This window comes from Callorhinchus milii, unplaced genomic scaffold (genome assembly GCF_018977255.1).
Source record: "Callorhinchus milii isolate IMCB2004 unplaced genomic scaffold, IMCB_Cmil_1.0 Scaffold38, whole genome shotgun sequence".
NCBI classification, from domain to species: Eukaryota; Metazoa; Chordata; class Chondrichthyes; order Chimaeriformes; family Callorhinchidae; genus Callorhinchus; species Callorhinchus milii.
The window spans coordinates 598938-610413 of NW_024704779.1; positions in this window are offsets into that span (position 1 = coordinate 598938).

Here is an 11476-nt window from a genome sequence, read left to right on the forward strand (position 1 = left end):
TCTCTCTGTCTTTCCCAAGAAAACACAGTCACTACATGTTATAAATATTTGCTGTCAGTCTCTCTCTCTCAGTCTCTCTCCTGCTGTCTATTTATCTCTCTCTGTCTCTGCCTCAGTCGCTCTCTGCCTGTCCCACAAAACACACAGTCACTACACTTTATGATATATTCTCGATTACAGTCTCTCACTCAGTATCTCCCTCACACACTGTCACACGCTTTCTCTCTCTCTCCATCTTTCTCTTTCGCTCACTCCTACGCTTTTGCTCTCACACTCTCTCTCTCTCTCTCTCTCTCTCAGGTTCTTTCACATAATCACTCTGACACGCATTCTTTGTCTCTTTTTTGACTTTCAAGCGCTCTCACTCAATCTCTATCTCATTCACTCTCACACTCTCACACACACAAAAGCACAGACAAACAAACAGACGCACTAAAACACAGACACACAGACATGAGATGGGTTATTAACTCCCCAGATCGCCAAGCTTTTAAGTGCATCAGTGGAAAGCATTCACAATTCTGCATTGATATCAAATATATCCATGCGATTTCGCATTAACTTTGTATTATAATAATAAGCGCCTCTCTGGGTAAAACAAGGGAAACAGGTTTGCAAAATCCCCGCATTCCAGTGACTAAAGTTGAAGAATATTCAACTCAATTTTTGCAATTATATCAAATATAACAACGTGTTTTTGCATTAATTTTGTATTTTTATTTTAACCCCAGTGTGTGAAAGAGACAGAGAGAGTGTGTGTGAGAGAGAGTGTGTGAGAGAGTGTGTGAGAGAGAAAGTGTGAGAGAGAGAGAAAGAGAGTGCGAGAGAGAGAGAGCGTGTGTAAGAGAGTGTGTGTATGAGAGATAGAGAGTGTGAGTGAGAGAGACAGAGAGAGAGTGAGAGAGAAAGTGTGTGTGAGAGAGAGTGTGAGAGAGAAATAGAGAGAGTGTGAGAGAGCGAGAGATAGAGAGAGTGATAGAGAGAGTGTGTGAGAGAGATAGCGAGTGTATGAGAGAGAGAGAAAGAGAGAGAGAGAGTGCGTGTCTGAGGGAGAGAGAGAGAGAGAGAGAGAAAGATAGTGTGCAAGAGAGAGTGTGTATGTGAGAGAGAGAGATAGCGAAAGTGTGAGAAGAGAGAGAGAGAATGTGAGTGAGCGAGAGATAGAGAGAGTGTGAGTGAGAGAGAGAGAGTGAGAGAGAGAGAGAGAGAGAGACAGAGAGATCACAGAGAGCCTGAGCGATTGACCTTGGCTGAGCGATTGCATGATAGAGTTCCAGAGATGGAGTAGAGTTGATGGAAATTTTTCCACCGATCAGGCAATGGGACATTTAGTAAACCTCTGCGAGCGTGTACAGAGCAGTTGGTGGGCTAGAGTTCAAGAAGGTCAAAGAGACACAGTGGGCGAGCCATGAAGAGATGGAAAGAAGAGGAAAAGGGTCTGAATTTGACCTGTATAGAAGCAAACAAGGCAGTGTATTTAAAGGTAAGCTACGCAGTCGCAGATGGTTAAACTCCAGCAATAATTCCCCACCCACAACCTCACTGCCATTGAGTTCCATACGATTTTACACCTGGCAATTTGTGCCTAATGCTCTCAGGGATGAGGGTAAAGTGAAGTACTGTAGTTCAGTGGTTAGAGTACTCGCTTGGCAGGCGAGAGACCTGGGTTCGTTTCCGGCAAGGTGAAACCTTGAGCAAGTTTCCATACTCCACACGCCTGATAATAATCTCTCAACTAAAAAAAAATCAATTGCTGACTTCAATCCATGGTTACGTGCGGGACACTGCAGTGTAATTGGCTGTGGCTTTCCACCCACAAATATACAATCAAATCACTTTGCAATCTAGTCTGTGAAACGCTTTGAGACATCCAGAAGAAGAGAAAAGCGCTGTACAAAATGCAAGGGCTATCGTGATTAATATTAATGCAAATGTGCTTCTAGGGAGACTGTGCACATTCCATTCTCTAGACAGAGTTTCGATGTGTCGATGTCAAACCTCAAGCGTTCAGTCTTGTTTGGAGACTCTTAAGTAACGTGATGGGTTTCCAGATGTGTCAGTCACACGGACACCAAATTAAGTGCTGTGCAATGTGGAGCCTGAGGTTCAAGTTGATGAAGATAACGATACGCATGCGGAACCTGGTGCAGAAGCGACAAAACCTGCAGAGTTTTGTTGGTTAGCAGTTTGTGCAGGGTGTGGGTAGGGGATTACTATAGTTTATACTAATAAGCAAAACCCTTGCATTTGATATAAGGCCTTACTATGTCGATGAGATGTCTGAAAGCAGAACACAATATACTGCAAAGTGAATTGACTATTTATTCTGTGGGCGAAACATGGCAGCCAATTGCACACAACAGTGTCCCACAAACAGTCGTGATTTGATGACCAATTTATTTTTAACAATAAGAACAATTTGGATTTATGTGGCGACCTCCACGCCAGACGGCGTCTCAGATCGCTTCATAGTAACGGATCCCGGGGACGAGCAAGGGGGAGGGGGGGTGGGGAATGTGACCAAAGGCGCGGTCGAAAGGAAAGGTCTTCAAGCGATACCTGAATATAAGGGGGGTGCAGAGGAGCGGATGGATTTGAAGACATTTGTGAGGATCTTGAAGTCGATCCTCTCAGGGACAGGAGTCAGTGCAGTCTGGCCAGGACTGGGGGTTTCGTGGAGCGAGTTTGGTGCGCGTAAGAATGTGGGCGGCAGAGATTTGGATGACCTCGATTTTATGAATGGTAATGTAGGGGAGACCGGCGAGGAGCATTTCAATAGTCCAAACGAGAGATGACAAAGGCGTGGACCAGAGTTTTTGCGGCTTTTGGAGTGAGCTATTGGAGGAGACGGGCGATGGTCGGAGATATTATTATTTAAGAAGTTATTACTCTTGCAAAGCGTTCTGACAATTCACAAACTTGACTCCCATCAGCGCTCCTATGTCTCGGGCGATCTCAGCACCTCCCTGGATATCCTCTGTATCTTACGGAGCCAAAACGAAACTTCAGCGACACGTTCGACACTCAAATGTCCTTCATAACCCTCACCCATGCTATGACCTGCTCCGCCTTTCCCCACCTCCATAACATTGCACGGCTCCACCATTTTCTCACACCGCAGGCTGATCAGATGCCTTTATAAGCATTCATAACATCCAGGCTCGACTTCGCAAACACCATGCTTGTCAGCTTCTCCATTTCCTCCCTCTCATAGGCTGTAGATCATTTAGGCCTCTGCAACTCCTGTCCTCTCCCGCACCCGTGCTCCATCCACCCTCCACTCCCATCGCCCCCAACCTAGCTTGACTCCACTGTCTTCCTATGAGACAGAGAATAGCTTTCCATAGTTCGGTCCTCACCTTCGAAGCCCTCCATGGCCTTGCTCTCCCCTACATCTGCGACTTTCTACGCCTACATACCTGTCCGCTAAACTCCCTCTCAGCGCGCTTCGGTGGCTTGTCGTCCCCCGCCTCCCCCCTCCTCCTCTCACCTTTCCTCCTCTCCTTGAAAACCCGCCTCAAAATCCTCTTCTTCGACGCTGTCGTGATCCCGTCTCATACCTGAAATTGTTGATATATGTTAAACCACGGAGTCGAAAGCACTGTTTTAATTAGTTGAGTTAAAAACGCTTAGGTAAGCACGAAGAATATCACCATCTCTTGCTTTTTTAAAGGTGGAGTTTGTTGAAGATTTTTTTTCATAGCACAATCATGTTATTGTTAAAGATGTTATCTATAACAAATCAAGTTTTTAACAACGTTGCAGTTTATGGCCCGAGGAAGACGTCTTTCCACAACACGGGCAATAACATTTCTGCCGGTGTGAGTTAATGGTTCCCAGGACATGATCGTGGAAAGATATTGCATTCTCATCCTGACTATGACAAAAAAAGATTATAAAACATGTATGGTTTGACTATATATTTCTCAGCCTAGGACATAACATATCGTTCGCCTTGCTGATACCCCACACGTAATCCTAACCTCCCTAATCCAGCACCGCACCTCAGCTCCGCAACATTGATTTTCCAAAGCCTTGGGACTTCGCCTCAATGCGAAAGGCAATATACAAATGTAATTTTGTTTTTTGCTTCCATTGGTTTCTTGGGGATCTTGGAGAGACTGACATTCACAGAATGTTACTGCATTTTTCTCAAAGTCTATTTAAACTTTCGTCACTAGTTAACGAAAGGAGAATAACAAAAAACAACCGTACGATTCATAGATATGATTTTCATAAAACAAGCAACATAAAATGAAATGAATATGTTGATCTGAACAAGTAAAATGTAGGTCAAAGTTTTCTCAGATATAACCAACCTTAATTGCTTGATTGGCTTGAACACTACCACTCACAATGCTGAATCAGCCGCTCATAAAAGGCAGAATGTATCTCACCCGCGGTTTGATGACTTAATGGAAACAGATAGAAATAATTACAAACCAAAGGTTGCAGTCGTGATTTCCACCCCACAGATAAAAGGTGATCAAACAGTAAATGTCTAGGAACAGAAAGGACATATGTTTAGAGCTGCAATAAAGAGAAAAAACTAAATATTCGCAATCGAATGAGTCGAGAGATAAGTGTGTTGGTATTGTTTTTTCTGCCTGTTTCAGTCAACAGTGGATAGTTTTTGGCTTTAGCAGCACAGGCTGGAACAGGCCCTGCCACATAAGGGGTTTGCCTTGTGTGCTGTGTCTATCCGACTCACAAACTCACAAAAAATATTCACAATCGCGGCAAAAAGCATTTCAGAAAAAAAAACAATGTGTAAACATTCTAACATCCTCTTTGCTCAAAACTCTTTCAATTCCCTTTTCTACTGTTTTGTTTTCTATTCCATCTTGTGTATTTCCTCCTGTTGGACAGGGAAGCGGCAACTCTGAGGCAGTTTATGATCTGAAACTCTCCTGAAATATGACTCACTGAAGGGAGCGGAGCTTCTTGGAAAGTCTTATTCAAGGACTCTTGGAACTCGCTGAGCGTTTGTTTACTGACAGAGGTGTTGAGGATTAAAATAACCTAAACAGACAATCAAAGAAATGCCAAACTACATGCAATAACAAAGCACAATGAGTAATACTCTCCAAACCACGCTGAGTTTCCATGTATGCTGCTTAAGGATTGAAATCCCAGAGACAGATCTGCCAATAAACCCAATCAATATCATTTACAGTGAATCGCGTGAAGCACCTTGCGGTGTATCTGCAAAATGATAAACCGCTATATCACATGCACTGTTCAAAGGATACAGTCTGCAATATTGCTCAACATTGATTTGTGGTGAATTGCTTCGTATTAGTATTAATGTTAATTCAGCAATGACAGGGTGCCAGGTTGACCCTCACTGTACAGACGCAATACATATAGACATGTATGACACGGAGACAGTCTTCCTGTAACTGGACATGTAGAAGTGCGGTTCCCTCACACGAGAGTGCAGACAGACAGAGTGGAGACCTCCAAAATGTAATATGAGATCATTATCGACCATGGATTAATATAGTCCGCACCCGAATTGGGCGCCAAAAAATAATTTCAGAGAGGACCAGGCAAAGGGGGAAACAGCAGTTTGAAATATCAGTTTAATGCAGCTTTATCCGTGAGCCTGTGCAAAGGAGAGTCTGAAAAGATTCAGTGGGTGTGTCAGAGGGCCAACATGGCTCAGTAATTCAGGTTAACCTTACCAAAGGAAGTAATACATGGAGAGCCTAAGAGAGCAACACAGCGAGTGCGAGAGAGAGAGAGAGAGAGAGAGAGAGAAGGGATGTGGAGGGAACGGGGGTGGGGGTGTGGGGAGAGAGAGAGAGAGAGAGAGACTGAGTGAGTGAGTGAGTGAGTGACTGAGTGAGTGAGTGAGTGAGTGAGTGAGAAGGAGAGAGAGAGACATAGAGAGGGAGAGATTGAGTGAGAGGGAGACAGACAGAGAGAGGGAGAGAGAGAGAGAAGGTATATGGAGGAGGCGAGGTGCGGGTGGAGTGAGAGAGAGAGAGAGAGAATGAGAAAGATTGTGAGAGGGAAGGAGAGAGAGATAACGATTGAGTGAGAAGGAGAGAGAGTGAAAGAGAGAGCGATTGAGTGAGATGGAGGGAGAGAGAGAGAGAGAGAGAGAGAGAGAGAAGATATTAACATGAAAGTAACACACCCACAACACTACACCGCCAACTCGGCTCCTTGAAGAAGAGACGATTCGCAGGAGACTTTATGGAAGTTTTCAACATAAATAGTGATGCGATAGGGAGCAGCAAATTAAACTATTTCCACTGGTGGGTGGGTGGACTCTTAACCCGAGGACACCGATACAAATGTTTTGTTAAATAAACTATGCGGGAAAGGAGGAGAAACGTTTGAACACATCCAGTTGCCCGGATCTGGAATGAGTTGCCTGAAAGGGGGGTAGAAGTCCATTCGATAATAACTTTTAAGAGAGAATTAGATAACTAATTGGTAGGACAGGTTTGCAGGACTATGGGGAGAGCGCGGAGGTGTGGAATACATTTATATGGAGTCCTGTAGCTCAGTGGTTAGAGCACTCGCTTTGCAAGCGAGAGACCTGAGTTCAATTCCAGGCAGGGCGAAACCTTGGGCAAGTTTCCTTACTCCACACGCCTAATAATAATCCCTCCAAAAAAACAAAACAATAATAAATTGGTCATTTTCAATCTACGACTATTTGTGGGACACTGCTGTGCGCAATTGGCTGCCGCGTTCGCCCACAAATATACAGTCAATTCACTTAACAGTGTGTCCTGTGAAGCGCTTTGGGATGTCTTCTCGACGTGAAAAGCGCTATATCAAATGCAAGGATTATTATTATTATTATTATTATTATATAGCCCTTTTTGGAGGAACCGGCACAGACAAGATGAGCTGATTGCCTTCTGTTCTGTACAATTCTGTGATGAGCCGCTGAACACTGATCCCGAAACGCTGGTAGAAAGTAACATTCTTTAATGTTTAACCAAAACAATAATAAATTGGTCATTTTCAATCTACGACTGTTTGTGGGACACTGCTGTGCGCAATTGGCTACCGCGTTCGCCCACAAATATACAGTCAATTCACATTACAGTTGTTCTGTGAACCGCTTTAGGACATCCTCTCGACGTGAAAAGCGCTATATCAAATGCAAGGATTATTATTATTATTATTATTTACTTTACGAACCAAAGGACCGCACTGGCAACTCCACACCGCTTGCAAACAGCAACATTAGTGTTTGCGCCGCCACTGTTAAGCGCTCCGAGACGCTACCCGGTATGGAGGGCGCTGTGTGAATGCAAGTTTTTATTGTTGTAAACAACTATTTTAAATCGAGGTCCATGATTTACCGACCCACCAGCCATTGGAAATAAATTCTCCTTATCAACCTGTCTCTCCCTAAAAACCCAATATCGCTCAGTAAAGCACTTGTACTGAGAGCAATATCCATCAATGCAGCCATCAGACAATCAGTTAAGCCCCGTCTGTGAGATATATTAATGAACCACAGTGTTTATTACTGTTTATTATATAGGTTGGAGATCAGAGACACAGATAAATAATGCACATTAGTGTAACCACAGCTTTTATCAACATTTGTTATCCCGAGTGCAGTTCAAAGACACATGACAGAAACTTCCTTGAAAGCCAAATTGGCAGAGTACCAGGGAACAGGTTTTCGCACTGAAGGATGAGAACTAGAGATGAGTGCCATCCGTATACATGTCGAATTTGGGTTAGGGTTTGGGTGTGGGTTAGGGTGGATGCTCAGTGCTTGAACATATTCAAGGCGGATGTTGAGAGATTTCTAAAGGACAGTGGGATTATGAGATAAGGGGATAGAGCGGATAAATGAAATTAGGTTAGAAGGTCGGCCATTATTTTATATAATAGCAGGACTGGCTCCAGTGGCCAAATAGCCTACAACATCTCCGACTACTTATGGCTCCGTGGACCACATAACTCCTTATCGGCCTGTCCACTCCCTCCCCACGGCACACACGGGCCTGCTTCAAGTTCCCCTCAATTCTTACCACACCATTGGAGCACCTGTTTACCACATTGTGGAACAGTACGCCGCAATCTCTCTACCACACCCCTATCTTAACTCTTTCATATCCCGTCTGAATTCCTTCCTCATGGATCGTGCTTTTGGCCACTTTTCTAACCATACCCCATTCCCTCCACCAGTTCTGAACTCAACCTCCATCTCAGGTTCAAAACCCCTCATTGTGCAGCGCCCTGTGACATTTGGCAGCAGACACTGTCTCTCTCGTGAGGTTGTGGCTTATGTAAGGCCACACAGCCCGGGAGCAGCTCTGGCTGGGGTCAGGCTGAACCGAGATTCAGCAGAAGTCCCGGAGCATGGGCCATGCCAGCCAGCGGCGGGCCATCTCGCACACGCAGTCCAGTCGGACCCCATCAGGATTCGGGAGCAATGGGGGCTTCTTCACTGAAATTCTGATCCTCCGGGAGACTTGCTTTGCGTCCGTCTGTGAGTCCACGGGAAGAGCTCGAGTATCACCGAGCGCCATATTAGCGGCTCCACGGACAATTCGCCGGAGCGGCCATTCAGTGAACTTGTCATTTTCGGTTGTTTAGTGACTAGGGGTTTGGGGTCTCAGTTAGGAATGAGAAGCAAATGTTATGCCCAGCACTGCCACATAAGAGGTTTGCCTTTTGTGCTTTGTATATCCGACTAACAAACTCATACACAATATTCACCATCGCGCCACAAAGCATTTCAGAAAAAAAACTATGGATTCACTTTCTAACTTCTTCTTTGCTCAAAACTCTGTTAAATCCCCTTTCAACTGTTTTGTTTTCTACTCCATCTTGTGAATTTCCTCCTGTTGGACAGGAAAGCGGCAACTCTGAGGCAGTTTATGATCTGAAACTCTCCTGAAATATGACTCACTGAAGGGAGCGGAGCTTCTTGGAAAGTCTTATTCAAGGACTCTTGGAACTCGCTGAGCGTTTGTTTACTGAAATAGGTGTTGAGGATTACAATAAACTATACATAGAATCAAAGATATGCCAAACTACATGCAATGACAAAGCACAATGATTAATACTCTCCAAACCAAACTGATCTTTCCATATATGCCGCTTAAGCATTGAAATCCCAGAGACAGATCTCCCAATAAACACAATCATTGCCATTTACAGTGAATCACGTGAACTGCTTTGCTGTGTCTCTTCAACATGATAAACCGCTGTATCACATGCACTGTTTATCTTTGATACACTCTGCACTGTTGCTCAACACGGTTTTGTGATTAATTGCTTCCCATTATATTTATGTTAATTCAGCTATTACAGAGTGTGAGATTGACTCTCCCTGTACAGACACAATAAATATAGACACGTATCACACGCAGACAGTCTTCCTTTAACTGGCCATGTAGGTGAGCGGCTCCCTCACCCGAGAGTACAGACAGACAGAGTGGAGATCTCCAAAATGTAATATGAGATCAATACCCTCCACAGATTAATATAGTCCGCACCCGAATCGGTCGCCCGAAAATCATTTCAGTGAGGACACAGGCAAAGGGGGAAACAGCATTTCGAAATGTCAGTTTAGTGCAGCTTTATCCGTGAGGCTGTGCAAAGCAGAGTCTGAAAAAATTCAGTGGGTGTGTCAGAGGGCCAACATGGCTCAGTAATTCAGGTTAACCTTACCATAGGAAGTAATATATGGAGAGCCTAAGAAAGCAACATAGCGAGTGCGAGAGAGAGAGAGAGAGAGAAGGGATGGGGAGGGAACGGGGGTGGGGGTGGAGAGAGAGATAGAGAGAGAGAGAGAGAGAGAGAGAGAGATTGAATGAGAGGGAAGGAGACATAGAGAGTGAGAGATTGAGTGAGTGAGTGAGTGAGAAGGAGAGAGAGAGACATAGAGAGGGAGAGATTGAGTGAGAGGGAGACGGAGAGAGAGAGAGAGGGGGGGAAAGGTTATGGCGGAGGCGATGTGCGGTTGGAGAGAGAGAGAGAGAGAGAGAAGGGATGGGGGGAGGGAACGGGGGTGGGGGTGGAGAGAGAGATAGAGAGAGAGATAGAGAGAGAGAGAAAGATTGAATGAGAGGGAAGGAGAGAGAGAGGTAGAGATTGAGTGAGTATGTGAGTGAGTGAGTGAGTGAGAAGGAGAGATAGAGACATAGAGAGGGAGAGATTGAGTGAGAGGGCGACGGAGAGAGAGAGAGAGAGAGAGAGAGGGAAAGGTTATGGAGGAGGCGATGTGCGGGTTGAGAAAGAAAGAGAGAGAGAGAGAGAGAGAGAAAGATTGTGAGAGGGAGAGAGAGAGAGTGAGAGAAAGATTGATTGAGGGGGAAGGAGAGAGAGAGAGATAACGATTGAGTGAGAAGGAGAGAGAGTGAAAGCGAGAGCGATTGAGTGAGATGGAGGGAGAGAGAGAGAGAGAGAGAAGATATTTACATGACAGTAACACGCCCACAACACTACAGCGCCAACTCGGCTCCCTGAAGCAGAGACGATTCGCAGGAGACTTTATGGAAGTTTTCAACATAAATAGTGGATGCGATAGGGAGCAGCAAATGAAACTATTTCCACTGGTGGGTGGGTGGACTCTTAACCCGAGGACACCGATACAAATGTTTTGTTAAATAAACTATGCGGGAAAGGAGGAGAAACGTTTGAACACATCCAGTTGCTCGGATCTGGAATGAGTTGCCTCGATAATTCGATAATTAGATATCTAATTGGGTAGCACAGATTTGCAGGACTACGGGGAGAGCGCGGAGGGGTGGAATACATTTATATAGCCCTTTTTGGAGGCACCGGCACAAACAAAATGACCTGATTGCCTTCTGTGCTGTACAATTCTGTGATGAGCCGCTGATCACTGAACCAGAAACGCTGATAGAAGATAACAGTCTTTACTTTACGAACCAAAGGACCGCACTGGCCACTCCACACCGCTTGCAAACAGCAACGTTACTCTTTGTGCCCAAACAGCAACCAGTCACCTCCTGACGCTAAAATTGACTCAACTATTAACCTGGGAAATAACAGATTCATAAACCCAGGCCTCGGAGTTCTGGCTCCGCCACTGTTAAGCACTCCGAGACGCTACCCGGTATGGAGGGCGCTGTATGAATGCAAGTTTTTATTGTTGTAAACAGCTATTTTAAATCGGGGTCCATGATTTACCGACCCACCGGCCATTGGAAATAGATGCTCCTGATCACCGCGTCTCTCGCTAGAAAGCTAACACTTGTTCTGAGAGGAAAGACCATCAGTGCAGTCGTCAGACAGTTAGTTAAGCCCGTCTGTGAGATTTATTAATCAACCACAGTGTTTTATTTCTGTTTATTATCTAGGTTGGAGATCAGAGACACAGATAAATAACGCACATTCGTGTAACCGCAGTATATATCACCATTTGTTTTGGCGAGTACAGATCAAAGACACATGACAGAAACTTCCTTGACACCCAAGTTGGCAGATACCAGGGAACAGGTTTTCGCACTGAAGGATG